Raw genomic sequence first — 18,035 nt, 5'->3', positions numbered from 1 at the left:
GCTTTTCACAACATTTATTTTGCTTTTGTCTTGTCTTAGACCTTCAGTTCGAGCTGTTGGAAAAAAAAAAAAACATTCACTGTCAGCATGGTGTATTGGAGTTGAGCAGTGATAGGTTTGCATCAAACATACCTTTTGAAATTAGGGCCAAAGGGTTTCCGCTCAAAAGCAATATAAACAAGTAATTCAATAAATTAAATAAGTATATAATGTCAAGAAATGGCTACTACAACTAGAAGTGCTAAACTGTATTTGGGGTTAATCAGATACACTTTAAATGGTGGCAGGTGTGCCCTGACTCCCATTTAAGATGATTTTGAATGACTCTGGCTGATTCTGAACGTAATTACAGCATCTCAGTTGCTAATTCTAATGTTCGCTCTCGAAAATATATTTTTCTTTGTCTTTTTGTACAGGTCACAGATCACACTAATGATGGCAAACATTTTTTAAAGCATTTTTTAAAATATGTTGGCATTTCAACATGAGTGTGCAGACTTTACTCTTTACACTGTAACGGTTGTCTGACATCCACTGCATCGATTTACACTGTGTACCAACAATGAAACCATGAGAGATATGATGCAATATACTGTATTACGACAGTTTTTTTCTTTTCTTTTTTTGTCCCAGCACTCATAAACAGAGGAATCAAAACTGATAGAGAAACATGAAGACCTGAAGAAGCCCGAGGCGTGAGCTTCGTTTCCCATAAGAGCAGTATACGCACACACGGGTGCACACGGAAACTGACACTGGCGGCGCGGCACATCTGTACGAGAGACACTAACAGCGCCTCCGGGGAGATCAGCGTATTCTCTTAAGAGGAACAAAACACTAACTGACATCCAGAAATTGTAACGGAAACACACACAGACACATGTTCTTGGCATTAATTATGTGCTGGTGGCAATGACCCGCTACGGGCTCGCATGCTTCCACAACCGCATGCAGACACAGCCGTGCATCCAGCGCCACGATTAGCTGCTTGACAGTTTTTAGCCTTTGGACAAACACGCAGCCTTGAGCCAAAATCAAATATTACACTCTTCTTTCCCCCTTTCTTTTTCTGACTCGCTGTATCCCAAGCCCTTATCGTTATTCTGCTCAGCTCCGCTTCTTTGCTTTTACTCCCTCGCCTCGTTTTCTGCCTGAGTCCCGATGTGCGGCAGCGTAGGGGAGTTATCAGCCCTCATCCCCGTCAAACAAATTAAAAATGGCTGTTGTTTGGGTGGCACCATGACCTTCCCCTCACAAACAACATCCAAGTCACTGACTCAAGTAAAAGTGGTGCTTAACTAAACATGTACATTTATGACCATAATGTAACCTGGCAGACATCTTCTGGATTCGTGTGTTGTTAAACTAATCCACTGGTTTCTAAACAGTGTGCAATAAATGTGATCAGGTGTGCCATGTGTAATTATCCTACTTCAATTGTTTTAAATCAGGCGACACACTCTGAAGGGCCCGTTGAAAAATTTTCTCACAAAAAAATACATTTTTTTTTTTTTTACAAACCCAAATATTTTTTTTAAATAATAAAACAAAACAAAACAAAACAAAACGCTGATGAACATTAAATATGCATTTTTCATAAAAAAAGGGAAATGGAGGGGGGAAATCCATAATAAATGGATATAATCCAAAATATGAAAATATATTGGGGGGAAAAGGGGGTTGGAATCTGTAAATATGCAAATCTGTGAGTGCCAAACTGCAAATGAGTTTGAAGTTGTAATACCACCAATCACCACTAGTTGTCAGACATTTTATACTGCCCTCAACTACAATGCAAGGTGGCCTAAGATTTTATTTTATTATTTTTTTTGCAGATTTGGAATGATATGCAGGATATTTTATACAGCCCTAAAATACAATGTAAGTAGGCCAAGGATTTTTTTCTTCCAGATTTGGAATGATATGCAGGACAAACATAGTATACCTCAATAATATTGAAATTTTGAGTTTGATGATTCTTGAAAAAAAAAAAAAATGTACAAAAGTACAAAACACATTATGTTGGTTTCTTGTTCAGCAATCTTGTACCATCGTTGAATGGTATTTTTTTTGAATGTGCGCTCTTTGCACTCTTTGGGTTGCCCATCCCTGGCCTAAATAATAAACATTTAATGCATCCATCCATCCATCTATTGTCTTGACCGCTTATTCCTCACAAGGGTCGCGGGGGGTGCTGGAGCCTATCTCAGCTGGCTATGGGCAGCAGGCGGGGTACACCCTGAACTGGTTGCCAGCCAATCTCATTTAATACAAATTATATAATTTTGTTCAACCTTGTATGCCAGTGATTTATAGTGATAACTAGTTAATTTAAATCATATTCCACTAGAAGGCAGAGGCTAAATGCATCACACTTTTTAGTGACATTTGTGTTTTGTTAGCGCCTTGAGAGATTTTTTTTTTTTTTTAAACATCATAAAAGGTTTAATGTTGAAGAATAAGATCTTAAAACAACAATAGTTATTTGTTTCATGATTTCAAGACAAGCTCAAAAGATACCACAATGGGAATGTAGGACAATTGTTGACAATTGACAATTCACATTTGAGGCACTTTCAAAGGGTAATCATAAGGAAGAAAACAAATTGCACTTCTCATAAGTGCATCTGTTATATCTGCAATTTAAACAGCTTTGCTGCATGATCGAATGGGTCCAGAAACTTTTGATGCAATCACATTTAGGCGAGTGTATTTCCTTTGGGTTTTTACATGTATTGATTTGGTTCACACAGATCTGCATGTGTGGCTACATGCAACTCACTGAACATTATTCCAATCCAGTCTCAGTTAGTTTGGGACAGTTTAGTATGTAGAAATGAATTAGGAAGTGCTGTAGTGCTCGCCTACTGTGAACAGGCTGGGGGGCCTTAGTGGGATGTGTGCATGCATAGTTGGCGTTTAACAATTGCTATTGAGTCAATGAGTAGTTTGAAAGAAGGTGGAGGTTAAAGGTGTGTGCCTGTATGAAGAGGTGGTTCTGAGTGCGTGTGCACATGTGTGTGTCGGCGTTGGTGACCCAACGAAAGTCCTTCCAAAAGCGTCTCCCAGGGGGACTCCACAAATAAAGAGCAGGAAGCTTTCCCTTAATCTAAGGGCCCCCCATCTCAGCAACACACACACACACACACACACACAGATAAAGGGTGAAGCTCTTTGTCACGGCCGAGGAATCAAACACATGCATGGGGAGGGGGCCTTGGGTGTTAGAAGAGAGGATTGGGTGAAGAAAAAAGGTGTGTGGGGGTGGTGGTCTTTGCGCGAGGGGAAAAATATGCTAATCAACCCCGAACCTCTGTTCAAAACTAGGATGATCTGAGCTTCTTGCTACATGCTAACCCAACACGAGAAGGAGCTGAAGAGGCGGATGGCATCGGTCTCACTTTGTGGCTAAGCCGCCATGTTGGTTGCATCTGACAAAGCCTTTCAGCCAACCCGGAAGTTGGAACGGACAGTCCAGGGTAAAAGATCATTCCCCCTCTGACAAAAGTCAGCAAAGCCTGATTATCAGATACCTGTTATGATGACGACATTATGGTGTGAGGTGTGTCAAGAGTGAGCTCTTCTCTACTATCTGCTCAGAAACGGTAAGGGTGGTAGCAAGAGAGCTGAGGCTTGCCCTGTGATGGACCAACTCAATTCTTGGAAAGAACAGTTAGCAAGAAATTTCATTTGTCAGCCCCAACGGAGTTAAGATAATAAGCTACCTACTACTAGTCTGGTTGTCCTGAGGGACCATGCTCACTGGTCAGTCATGGCATTATCTCAGGTTACCTTTGATCGCGTAACGCTTCTGGTTTCGGGTATGAGACCCTTGCTTGTCAGTGAAGAGATCATTAAGTGTGTCGTCAACTCAAGTACCACACACATGCATATGAGCAGCAAAAACACAAGATTATTTTTGAGTGTTAGAGATTTTAGAGAAAATCAGTCTAGAATTCTCATCTAAAGAAAATCTAAAGGTGCCCCCTTCTGGTTTGGCTTGTGAGGCACAACCCCTCCATGATCCCATTAGTGACAAAGTTTACATGCAGTCAATAACCCTTTGAAAACCAGAATACTGAAAGGCCATGTAAACGCACAAAACCCCGAACATGCTCTTATTTGGGCTTTTAAAAACCCGAATAAGACCGTTGGGTTAGCCCTTTTCTAACCTGAATACTAGGTCATACACGTATAAATGCATTGGGAATATTTCTATCGAACGGAGCACTGGTTTGTGTTCTGCGCATGCTCTATCCACAAGGAATCTTGGTCTTTTGAGTATAGGAACTACCTGCATGTGTGGCATCCATCTTATGTTGCCACTTACTAAGCGAGTTAACTTGAATACAGCACACCGATTTATTTTTATTTGTGGTGTTTTCAAGTTATTTTCTGTCTCTACGCCGAAAATGTCACTATGTATATATACTAGTGCTGTCAAGTGATTAATTTAAAAAAAAAAAAAAAAAAAAAAAATCATTGCAATTTTACATAATTAATCGCAATTAATCATATTTTTCAACTACTATTTCCTACAAACCTTGTAAAAGATTTACTTTACTTGCAGCTGATAGACGCGCACTAATCTACAAGTTTGTCTGTTCGAAGGCGGAAGGCGCGCCTATCTGCTGTCTGCAGAGCATCTATCAGCTGTCTACAGGGCGACGCGCAGTAATACGAACAAACAGAAAAGTAGTGCCCGGCGGTAATGGAGTCTGACGTTTTTTAGGGCGAAGTTTTGTGATGCATATGTATCATTCTTTTGAACACAAATTGTTTTCAGAAGAAAAACGCTTTATTTCCTTGATCCCAGCCAACTTGCCGGACTATTTTCCTCTCGTCCAAAACCGCACCAGAACTCGTGTCACAGAACGCTGTCAGGATGAAATAGAGATTCATGTCAAAAAATCAGAACTATCCCTTTAACCTCTAAAGTTAATGCTTTAACTTTGACAGCCTAATATGCGTGAATATACGTCTGTGGGAATTACACTTCCTGTGCAAGGAGGAAACTGACTTTATTAGTGTGGTCAGTAACATGATTATAATGTCCTTTAGTGACCGTAGAAAGTTAAAGGCGTAAATGACTTCTATTTACGTGCATCGCGACAATCACAATATGTATTCTGGAGTAACTATCATCCGCTCATGTATGGAAACGGGTTATCCCGAATGTTTCAGAAACCGGAATCTTGACCTTAACCTGGATATTGACTGCATGTAAACGTACCGACTGTGCTGTCAACGGATTCTCAAAACAATGGTGTGGAAGAGGGGGACACAAAAGAACAGAGGAAGGGAAGATCAGGAAAGAGAAGGCGACAGATGCTACCTGTCTCTCTCTTAGGTACTCTGATTACTCTGAGATGGAGAGGGGAGGGAGGAGGCTATGTGTGAGTGTGTGTGCGTGATGCCGCTGACAACAGAACGGAAGTGTATGTGTGGCTAATGAACCATGAACTCCCGGTCTCTCTTGGGGTGACACGCACACACACACGGTCGGGACCATCCTCGTGGGAAGTGGCCCCGACACAGTGGTTTAAAAGCAGATAACCAAAGGAGGAGACAAGTAATGTCACGATACAAATCCATCCTTCAATCTCATTTAATAAGGAATCACAACTATTACCGCTGACTAACTGACATTTCTTCCTAAAAACATGAAAGCCTTTTTCCCCGATCTCCTTTCCTTGTCCAGACACTTAAACAGGAACCCCAAACCAGTCCGCTCTTTGTACCACACTGTTGACTGGGCCCATTAACACACCGAGCAAAGCAACGCACACACAACATTGGAATGAAAGCCGGGCCTCTCAAATGGAGGTTATGTTTGATACTGAAGCGACAGGACCGGATTAGCAACACTATACATGACAATGGCAAGGGGTGGGAGGAGTGTGGAGGCCGTCTGTGTGTGCATGAAAAGTGTTTCCTTTGTGACATCACCCTTGCCCCGCCGCACTGCCCGGTGCAAGGTTAAACAAGACGAGAAGTGGTTGGCGAGCGCACACAGCTTTCATGAGCTCTTTTTGTGGGTCTGAAAAGTCTGGCCAAGGATGTAAAAAAATACAATAGCAAAGGCATAGCGGAATAAGTGAGCCGAGTATGACCTATGCGAAAGGAGGAAATGCACGAGCATGACAAGAAGGTACAGGAGAAAGACAGGTTAGCGCACAGCTGAGATCAATAGCGGTAAAAACAGATTACAGATTTAAGCATCAGATTTACATTGGCTTAATTTCATGCGCTCTCTCTCTGATGTCAATTGCAGCTCGCTGATGTGAGGCTTGCAAGACATTGCAAGTTGGGTTGCGCTGCACAGTGTTACAGCTCTCAATGAGAGCCTTTTTTTGGGGGGGGGATAAAAAAAAAAAAAAAGCACTGCACTTGAAAAATGTTCTTGCATGTCAAAAAAGAGCAGCATTTTTTGTTAATTACAGTGGAGCCTCTAATATCTAATAACATTCTCAAGGTTTCTAACTTTTGCAACCTACTACACATTTTAATTCTGGTTCTCCAAAGGCAAATACAATGTTGGTATTTTAGCTACTGCTGCACCAAATTTCAGGAAAATGTACCCCAGGTTTCAACTGCAGTGATTCTTTTGATTTTTAAATATTTAAGCAGAAGTATTAGAACACGAGACTGACAGATGTATAATGGATTTTGCCTGTAAAGACTATATTTATACTAGTTAGAGGCACAACCAACATAGAAACTAAAGGGTTGTCTATGGGTGAAAAAAAGCAATTGCAAATCTGAGATGAACTTCATCTGGGTTTTTAAACAAACACTGACCACAGCCAATACAAACCTACATAATGACTTTGAATGAGTAGAAAACAGAAACAAGCAATAACCTCGAGGAAGTTAAGGTATCACAATCCCTTGGTCATGGAAGATTTGATTAGAAGACGCAAATTCATGCACGCCAGGCTGGAATTTACCGAAAAGTTGAGGGACGAGCATCAACAATTCTGAGAGGAGTGGCGGTCATTTTATGGCTTCGTTTAGGAAAACCTTCAATATACTTTAAGTGACAAAAAAGGGTAAGAAAAATTAAAAAGTCAACTCTAAGGTGCCATCTTTAAAAAAAATAAACTACAGTATATATAGATTTATATTGGTCATTTTGTTCATTTATGAAGGCACCAGTTAGACTCAGGAACAGATTTCCATTAATTCCTATGGGATTTTTTTTTCCTTCAAAATTCTTCAAAATTTGAGGTTGCCAAACATTCCGTAACAGATGCTAGTCGATCTTAGAGGTTCTACCATACAAGCAGGTGTCATAACCCTGGTTGAGTTTCATAGCAGCCCATCTGATTATCCAACTCAGCCAACCCCACCTTCCTCTCCATGACATGCTGAATGTTCACCCCCTGCCAGTCCATGCCACCCCCTCTACCCTTCCCCACTTACACACCCCGTTGGCAGCCATGGCAGGGCAGGTGGCCAAGCTGTCAGTCAAAGCCCCGTGGCCACGTGGCAACACCATAGACACCAATTACCACGCAGCAGGGGCGCGGTCTGGCAACCGCATGGCAACCGCATGGCCCAATCAGGGAGCTCATCAACAGGGACTGGAGAAGGCCAAGAAAAGTGAGCTGGCACGTTGGTGTGCGCGTGCGCGCATGTGTGTGTGTGCTTACGGCACGACCAAGTTATCCAAAAGCAGTTTGCGTGGCCGAAGACAGGTAGGCATTGTGTTGTTTTAATATCCGTTAGCTAACTGCCGCATGAATTCTCCATTCACAATGCTACATTTATCTCCATCTATTGGCTGATACCCACCACAAAGATGTGACTCATGAAAGCTTTTCACCAATCAAGCGTAGGCACTTAAAAAAAAAAAAAAAAAAAAAAAAAAAAATGGACAGATCACAGATGACAAAAACATGTTACAGCTTTTATAAGAAATGACGCTGGTTTAAAATGTGCACCAAAATAACTCACAAATTAATTAATAGTGCCTATAATTGTGGGAATGCTGAAGCATTCCCACATGTTATTGTGATTTTTATTCTCCACACTTTTTTGCCGCCGAACAAGTCCCACATAATTCTTCCAATTTGCACTGTTCAGATTTCAACTAGCTTAAAAAATTCACACCTCCCGGGATAGATGATATCTGATTCTATATTACTTACAGTATTTGCTAATAATTTAACATTTAATATCAACTTTCCCCCATTCATTTTCAATAGGACAGACATTGAACTTTTTTCTAAGTCCCACTTTCCACGCCCACTTCCATACATACAACTTACCATCATTACCAGCTGTCTGATACTGCTTGGTGGCACAGCTGGTAAAGTGGATTGTCCAGTAATCAGGAGGTCAAAATTTTCATAATTAATATTATCTCTTAATTTACTTTACATAAGCATTCCACATGCATTCAAATCATAGCATTCAGCTATTAGCCTTCATCTTTCAGCATTCCCGCGCAATTTCTCCAGAAATTGCACTTCGGCTAGTATACTATAGTATTAGTATACAGATTCATAAAACAGCTCAATTAAGACAATAGGACATAAATCATAAATCAAAGAAATGAAAATGCTGATCAATGAGATGCTTTCCAACACAATTGTTTTTGACAAAACATGGATGAAAAAGGGTGTGGATTATATACATGAATGTGAGGATAACTTTCATTAAGAAAAACTGCAGCAACTAGTGTATGTATAAAAAAAAAAAAAAAAAAAAAAAAAAAAATAATTATAGCTACCTACAGGTTTAAAATATATATATATATATATATATATATATATATATATATATATATATATATATATATATATATATATATATATATATATATATATATATATATATGTGTGTGTGTGTGTGTGTGTGTGTGTGTGTGTGTGTGTTTATGGGAGAAAATATAATATCCCAGGCCTTCCTTGTTGCTTTTTGCAGCAAAGAACACAAATACTGCGGCGCACAATGTCTGTAAGGGGTAAATAGATTTTAATAAAACCAGTGAGTTGCAACCTCAATTTCATTTTGATGAATTTCCTCCTGCGGGAGTGAGGCAGGCGGAGGCCGAGAGGGTGGAAAGGTGCGCGAGCGGGTGTGGGAAGTGGGAGTAATGGGGGGCTTGAAGGCAGAGAGAATTTTCATGATTGTTATTTGTGTTATTATACAGAGCAAGAAGGGGTGCGGGGTGGGAGATAAACGCCGGTGGTTAATCAGAGGCATTTCGCCGAGCGCTCCATTATGGGGGCCGGTTGGGGACGTCAAGGGGGTTATTTTCCAAGGATCTTTGGCCCCGGTAATTAAGCTCCATTCACTGGGCCCTGTTCCCCAAATTAAAAAATTTGTCATTAAGTGGAATTTACCATAATGCCTTTTTATCTGCCGGCAGTTACAGTGAGTGTGTGGGTTTGAGTACGTATGTGTTGTGTGCGGAGGGTCGAGGAGGAGGAAGGGGGGACCGCTAAGGAAGAACCAATAACAGTTGCTCACAAATGCATATTGTACACACACACATTCAAAAGAGATGGAGCAAATTGAAAAACTAAAATAATCCTGGCCAGCATCATATATTTGCATGAGCAAACAACACACAGGCACACACAGAATAGACACGCACACACCAAGACCCCATTTAGTCCTCCAAATCCACGGCCTCTGGGATAATTAAATAATGGCGCTTTAAAGTTTTAATTTTCACGGAACACACGCACGCGCAAACGCACGTGCAAACGCACGCACACACCAGGAAGTCCAGTGAGATAGCCTTTGATGGAGCGAGAACGATTGAAGGAGCAGAAAGCTGCGTCTCCTAAGACTTCCTAAAACAATACAATTATTAGTCTTTAATTAGAGCGGCCCCTTTGCAGAGATGGGGGACAGCAGAACAATAGAGGATTAGAAACGGGGCTGCTAATACAGTCCTTTATTACTTCATTCAAATACAGTACATTAATGCATCCAGCTGTTCTTTCCCACAAGCAACGCATTGCTTTTTCTTCATTGTGACATGTGGGGGTCTATCTTGAGATTGTTCCTGCGACTATACCACCAAGAGAATACGGTAGTATTGGGACTTTAGGCTTGGAATGCAGGAATGCCAAAAAATGGGGTTTGGATTGGAAAGCAGCTTTGTTTGGTGTCCCTTCCAAAGCCACCCTTAGAAATGATGCCATCACTTAGCTTAACTGCCAGGTAGAGAATAGCGATAATTTAATCAATCAATCTATCTATCTATTTTGACCTTTGCTTTCTAGCCAAAGGTACATAATGTTACTATAATGATAGTTAGTCTGAATTTGGTCAATTTCACATCTTTTTCCACAAATTGATATTATTGGTCAGTAAATTATTGACCAATCTTAATTAACTGCCACCGCCCACGCATTATCAAAAAAAAAAAAACCCCGACATCATTGCCAGCCGATTTCGAACATTTTAACTCATCTTTTCAAGGCAAGCTGAATATTGTGTGCTTTTACTACAAATAAAAGGCGTGCACAGCATGAAAGATCCATTCCATTCCATTTTTAATTAGAAATAAAAGGTACGTTTCTACCTTAATCCGTTCTTTAGCAATCACCATTTGAAAATAGGTCATTTGAGTAACATAGAGCGAAAATTAAAATGATAAGGAGAAAACAAGCTTTTTGTGAAAGGATGCATTTTCTCCACAACAGTGACTTTGACACTAATATTTTTTGTTTAGTGACACTCTGTGAATTAGGTTTAATGTGACAAAGGCTTTAATTGTTAACGTCATCCTTGAAAATGTTCTATTTCATCAGATTCCGCCATGTTTCATTGTAATTTCATACACCCGCATCCCACTGAAAAGAGATACAATGCTGCCATCTGCTGTCCATAGATAGTGGGTGTTTTTGTTTTCATGACGCATTGACCAGGCAGCACTGCATTTAGCCGTTGCACTGCCCATTGATTTAAAAATAAATAAATAAATAAATAATTTTTTTTTACTAATCGTTATTAAACATTTTTGGCAGTCAAAGAGTTAAGTGTTTTAAATGGCTTGTCTTGTTGATAATGCAATGTTATGGGGTCAACAAATATGCCAGTTTTTTTTATTGTTTTTGTTTTTTAAAGTGACGGTTTTGGATATGCAACATTTCCATCAAACACTCAACTGGTATGGTGTGGTAACGCAGCAATGCCGGCTAGGTCTTGCTTACACTTAGAAATCGGAAACTTTTTTTTTTTTTTTTTTTTTTTTTTTGGTGAAGGCTCATGCTTTTTTTTTTTAGCTGTTACATCTGCATGTTCAACAGTCATTCAAATTTTGAATCCCAGAAAATCAGAAGTCTTTGGTAACAGTATTTTCGATGGCAGCACGGCGGTACATGTGCAGTGGTTAATCGCTTGGTGTGCAGCGAAGAGCATGAACTGTAATTTTTCACTTCATTTGTTGCTCAAAGTATAATGGCTTTATAGACATTTTGGACAATTCTATGCATCTAGTTTGGGGTGAACATTTTGGGGAAAGAGGGCAGTAGAGAAATGTAGGACGCCTGGTTAAAAGAGGTAAAATGGACAGAGTATTTTAAAGACGTGTGCGTAGATTTAATTCTTATCCCACAAATATACTAGTAATTAGTTTTTCAACTTTATTCGGTCCATGATTGCATCATCTTCAAATATGTATCACTTCCGCCCACACTCAGATGGTTAAACTGAGAACCAAGAAAAAAAAAAAAAAAAAAAACCTCAGTGATTGACAGCTAAAAAGCTAGAGCAGGTTGACTTACAATGAGCATCAAACAACTTCCTGTCAAATCTGCACATAATATGTGTGTTTTTAAAATCAACAGCAGGAAAGTAAGCGAGGCTGTCAGGAAGGGGGGGGTCTTACTTCAATTTGTTCCCCTCTATTCAATCTATCCTCTTCCTTTTTTGACAGATGATACAAAAAAAAGCAGGAGCCTTCCTGATGAGCCTATTTGAATGTGGATTGAATAATAGAACTGTAAGGTTTTTCACTTGCTTAGTCCAAGCGTGCCAGACAAGGTGGGAGTTTTATGTATGCAAGTGTGTGCGTGAGAGCTCGCATTCACTTATTTCAGTGGCACTCATCTTGGCAAAAACACAGGCACTGGAATCATGCAACAACATTAAAAGCAACTTCAAACTTATAAACTTATTGGTTGGGAATTAAACTCAATTGCTCCCAGAAGACAGGACAGGAAATAACTACAATACGAAATACAAATGCTCTGGTTCAGGTACGAATTAATACCATCATAAATCCTTAATTAACTGTAGAAGCCATGCTTTTTAAGTAACATTCTTTACTATGAAAAATGAGTTAACCACAACATCTAACTCAACTTTACAAACACGTCATCAGATGCGAGCATAAAAGCACTATTAAAAGTAAAACACAAAAACAAAATACAGGTTGGTGTAAACCCACGTGGATAAAAAGAACATACTGTACTTGGTGGTGGCATCAAATTTCTGAAAATAGTCACCATGCTACTCCCATGAGCCAATCTTCAACATGGCTACCCAACCTCCCCATATTTCCCGTCCGTCTCTTCCAGCTTCCATAGTCCCGTCATCCCTCCCTGCAAACTGTGCCGAATGATGTAATTTATCCCCCCCTTTTTTTTAGCTTATATTTTATACATTTTATTTATACAGTACGTTGAAAACAAAACAATCAAATTAATAAATCAAATATCAGCAATTTCCTTTCTCTCCAGCCCTCTGATCTTCCGTTCTCTTACGCCCTCATGCCTTCTCTCTCCTGCTCCCGTGACACAAAGGGCCAGTGCAATACAATACAAAGAGAAACGGCCCAGAGACACTCCAACACAATTAATATTGATCAGTCTGCACCAGAAGGACACAAGTACAGTCACCTGACAAATGTTGTCCAGCCACAAAATCTTGGTAGATCAAAATGTGGTTATTTGTTCACACCTGACAAGTGACAGTGACCACACAAGAACAATGCCAGATGCCATCGCTTTGTCATTGCCTGATTGGTGGACAAGAATGTAAAAATTCCAATTCCAATAAAGTTAGGACAGTTTAAAACATTAAAAAATATATATTTTTTTTTAAAAATACTAATTAAAATAAAATGACAATGATTTGCAAACCCCTTTCGACCTATCGTCACTTGAATAGACAACACTGAAAGAGTGTCAGAAATATTTGTTTTGTTTTCAAAAATGTACTCATTTTGAATTTGATGCCTGCAACATATTCCAAAAAACTGGGACGGGGGCATGTTCACCACTGTGTTAAGTCAATTTCCTCTTAACAACAATCAATAACTGTTTGGCAGATCAGGACACCAATTTTGAAGCACTGTAGGTGGATTTTTTTTCTTGCTTGCTTGGTACGGGGTTTCTGTCTGTTTCATGCTTGATAATGCGCAAAACATCTTCAATGGGAGACAGGTCTGGACTGATGGCAGGTCAGTCTAGTACTCGTACTTGTTTATGAAGCCACACTGTTGTAACACTTTCAGAATGTGGTTAGTCTTGCTGAAATAAACAGGGCACATTTTGCTACAAAACCTGCATGTGCCTTTCAGTATGACGTTAGCCATGCCATGGGCACTAACGCACACCCATACCATCACAGATGCTGGCTTTGGACCTTTGCGGCAATGACAACTCAGATGGTCCGTTTCCTCTTTGGCCCAGATTATACAGCATCCACGACTCCCCCCAAAAATTGAAATGTGCACTCGTCAGACCACAGCACACTTTTCCTCTTTGCTTCAGTCCATCTCAGATGATTTTAGGCCAGAGAGCCGGTGGCATTTCTGGGTGTTGTTGACATAGTGTTGGTTTGTTTTGCATGGTAGAATTTTAACTTGTATTCGTATAATATTCTGGCCAACTGTGTTAACTGGCAATGGTTTTCTGAAGTCTTCCTAAGTCCATGTGGCAATATCCTCCTCCTGAGCATTCAATGTTGGTTTTTGGCCTTGCCGCTTAGGTACAGAGATGTCTACAGATTCTGTGAATCTTTTGAAGATGTAATGAACCGCAGATTATGAAATCCCCAATTGTACGTTGAGAGAACTTATTTTTAAACTGCTGGACTATTTACTCATAAAGCTGTTAACAAATTGGTGAACCTCACACCATCCTTGCTTGTAAACAACTGAACCTTTCGGGGATGCTCCTTTTTTTACCCAATTATTAAAGTCACCTGTTTTCAATGAACCTGTTCACCTGTGGAATGTTTCAAACGGGATGCTTTTGTTTTTTGTTTTTTTTTGTTTTTTGAAGCAAGCAAATGTACTGCTTGTAATTCATATGTTCATTGTTGTAAGCATTAAGGGACAAATAAATGATATAAAATAAAATATTTAAAGGGATACTTTACTTATTTAGCCATCAACCTGGCAATCATTATTTTGACCATAATAAATTTCATATTTTCATTATTTTTCATGTACAATTAGTACCTTTAAAAACACATTTTGCAACTTGCTGTTTGACTAAAAATGATATCACAAAGGCTCAGGTAACCAATCAAAGCTCAGCTTGTGAATGTCACATGACCAAACCTAGGAAACAGGTGAGCTGTGATTAGTTACAAGAGCCCTTGTGATGTCATTTTCAGTCGACAGCAAGTTGCAAAATGTGTTTTTAAAGGTACTAATTGTACGTGAAAAATAAAGAAAGTATCAAATAAATTATAGACAAAATATTAACCTTTTATTGCTATAATTGGCTAACTAAGTGAAGTATACTTTTAATTTATTGTTATTTTATGAATCGGCCAATTAATCAGATATCAGGATTTTATTCTGCCAAATATCTGAATCGGCATCAGCCTCAAAAAATCCAAATCAGTCCGGCCATATTAAATACAATTTTAGGGCCAGGCCAGTTTGTGCTTTACAATTTCAAACAATGTAATGTTTTTGCATCATTCAAAGAAGAACAATTTTACTTTGTTTGTTAATTAGTGTATATTGGATATCATTTTGATTGAATAGCAAACATATTCAAGTAGCAAGTACAATTGGATGTTTCATTTTGTTGGAGCAAAGTGAGAATAGTTCAGCTGGTCCAACAAAAGAACTTGAAGAAGTGTGCAAAGACTGTGTAAAGTCCAAGTGTGTTTTCAATTTAAGATACCACACCACCAAAAATATGAAAAGCCTTGCATCTACACACTAGTGTAACGTTAAACAGCAATCAAGTGTGTGTGCAAGCGCCTGTTTGTCTGACAGCCAGTTCAGAAATATCAATGCCTAAACTCCCCAACGAGCAAGTAACTAACTATCTCCTTGGCTCTGATTTTTATCCACTCTAATTATTTTTGCCCCCGCACCGACTTCGGCTTTATCGTCCGCTAGCCGCCACGATCTCAGCATTTCATTTAACCATAATCCCTGGGATAAAGGGCCAGCCTTGGTGTTTTAATGCACTCACGTGTGTGCGTTCAGGAAAAAGTGCTTTGAGCAAAGACTTGAATTTGACAGACACATACAATGCTTAAAAAGGGTGAAGCTACACTGATGCTCCAAAATGAAGTGTGCATCTTTCGTTTGACATACACGAGTTTCTTCACGCCTTTCTCTCTTACAAAAGGCATCTAAATCTAGCAGTAACAGAATCGCGAATACCAAAGTAAACTACAGCTGAGAAACAAGCACTCTCGACCGAGGGCCCAAGATGGACGTGGAAACGCTGCAATTGCAACTGCGCTGCAATTAAAGCAAGCGCCAGTGAAACCAGACCGGGCCCAGCTGGTCTGTGCCTGACGAGGCCCTTAATTAAGAGACACCGGGAGAAGTCGTGTAATGGCCAATGCGCACACAGCTAGGAGCCTCTAGAGAGGACTTTTCAACACAAGGTGGGATTCACCACTGCCAAGAATCCAACACACACAAGTGGGACCTTGTAAAAATACATAAATAAGACACAAGTCCACTAATCATATGCGTGTGTCTGAACTGCAGATTACAACAAAACCTGCTTTGCTGGTGCTGGTGGTCACACAGAAATTTGGGCAGATCAAGAAAATCGCGTTAAGGGGTCCATGACCGCTTTCCTCACCGCCCAGCCCAACCCTCAACTTCCTGTTCCTCATTTCAAACATGCATTAATATTAATACATAAACCTCTAAAGCCCCTTGGCTTTCATGCCACAACCCCGCCCCCAAAATATAACACCACCTAGGGCTACTAGTTAATAAAGCCCTCTTGACCACCCCTGCCGGCCCCACAATCAAACACGCACAATAAGTTCTCCGGCTAAAATGAAAGTAGAGAAATTAATACAGTCTCTTGGGACACCACCTCTCACTCCGAAGACCTCCTCCCCCTCAACAATAATTATATTTCCATCAAGTGATTGTTTAATTAGTATGATTAGTATTGGTAATTGTAATTGACATTCCCACTTCTAATCCAGGTGAGCCAAAAAGGTCAGAAAATATTACGAACAAACAGTGTATATAAAACACCTACAACAATTATATATATATATATATATATATATATATATATATATCCCATTTATTGACATACTTTACCTATACAAGTCATCACATATTTTTTTTAATAATTATTTTTAAAAATGTATTGTGTACATGTTACAGTAATGTTCAATGTTCTCATTACAATCTTTTCGTACTTAAAATGTGAGATTAAGGCATTATGGTTTTTAACTTTAATTGAATTGAATTTTATGCGTTTTGTATGTGTTTTCATGTGAGTGCGTTATCCATTAGCTTTGGGGCACAATCTCCACTGAGGGTTTGCTTGAAACATTAAAACAGACATCAGTGGGATATTCCGGTAAAATAAAGACATACAAAACATGCATAACAAGTAATTGAGATCCACACTATAACACTTCCTGCAGGCTACAGTAATAGCAATCAAAGACTCACCCCCTGCAAAAACAAAAGAAAACTCACAGCAGCTTTAACACGTTTAACTGCGCCTCACTGAAAATAATTTCGTATTTCTGACTGTAAAAGGAATTACTGACAGTGAAAGTTACTGTTGACACGGGCACGCTTATTGGGCTCACTTCAGGCGTGCTATGGGACACACAACTCACATCACATTTACTACGGTGTATTTTCTCGTGAACAAAAAGGTACACAAGAATAGGAGTTGATATACTCAATAAACCATTTTGTAACAACTATGAACCACAATCTAACGGTCAACATGCATTAGAAGAAGTTTCTAGACAGCTTGCCTGCACTTACAAATATTGTCATCTACAGTACATTAAGATGCCGCTCTTTATAGTAAAGAACAAAAAGCCGCATTAATACAAATGAGCACCTGCAACCACAGCTGCAGATGTTTCGGGTTATTTTTACGTTGCCAAGAATGGGGGGGGGGGCGCATAGACATTTTCATACATTATTTGACAAACATTGCTTTGAAACGGGATGGTTTACTCCATCTAAATGTTAATAGTACCACTAAATTTATTAAAAACAACTACTACTGGGAGTCATCAACATGTTGGAAAATGTGACAAGAGGGGTACAGTAAACAAGACAAAATGTAATAGATCTCAAGGCCATTTCTGTACAAAAATATAAAATATAGTTTAATTCGCTCATAGCTTTAATTACAGTAGAACAGATAAATCAATAAAACGTGGAAAAAATCTAATGTGACTAGGATGTGTACCACAGCAAACTGCAATTTAGATAGAAAAAGGCAATTTTTACGCAACCGCACAAGTCCGTATATTGCATTATATTTGACCGGACTATCGGAGCTTCACACACGGAACCATACAAACCAAAAACAAAATCTCAGACCGGGGATAAACCCACTTCCAACAACAGCGGAGCCGTGCCCCAACTTAATTCTGCAAAAGTTATCTTCGCAAAAAAATGGTTACATTGTCATACAGTGGCAAAAAATAAATAAATCCTTAATTTCTATCGGGCAATACACTTAACTAAAATATGAAAATAACCACTAAAATTCCATTTCAAAACCTTAATTGTTATCCGCATTACTTTCATCAATGGCAAAAAAATAAAAAATAACAAATCAGCACCAATCTCTAGCTGCATA

The 18,035-nt window shown here is 39.4% G+C and overlaps 1 protein-coding gene across 1 annotated transcript in view; it reads right to left on the bottom strand.

Annotated features, from left to right (window-relative positions):
• The window catches only part of zcchc7 (zinc finger, CCHC domain containing 7), a 44,626-nt gene that overhangs the window by 17,417 nt on the left and 9,174 nt on the right, over window positions 1-18,035 (bottom strand). The window lies entirely within an intron of this gene.

Source organism: Festucalex cinctus, chromosome 6, assembly GCF_051991245.1.
Source record: "Festucalex cinctus isolate MCC-2025b chromosome 6, RoL_Fcin_1.0, whole genome shotgun sequence".
NCBI lineage: Eukaryota > Metazoa > Chordata > Actinopteri > Syngnathiformes > Syngnathidae > Festucalex > Festucalex cinctus.
The sequence above is the reverse complement of the archived record's forward strand: the minus strand, read 5'-3'. Positions and strand labels throughout refer to the sequence as shown.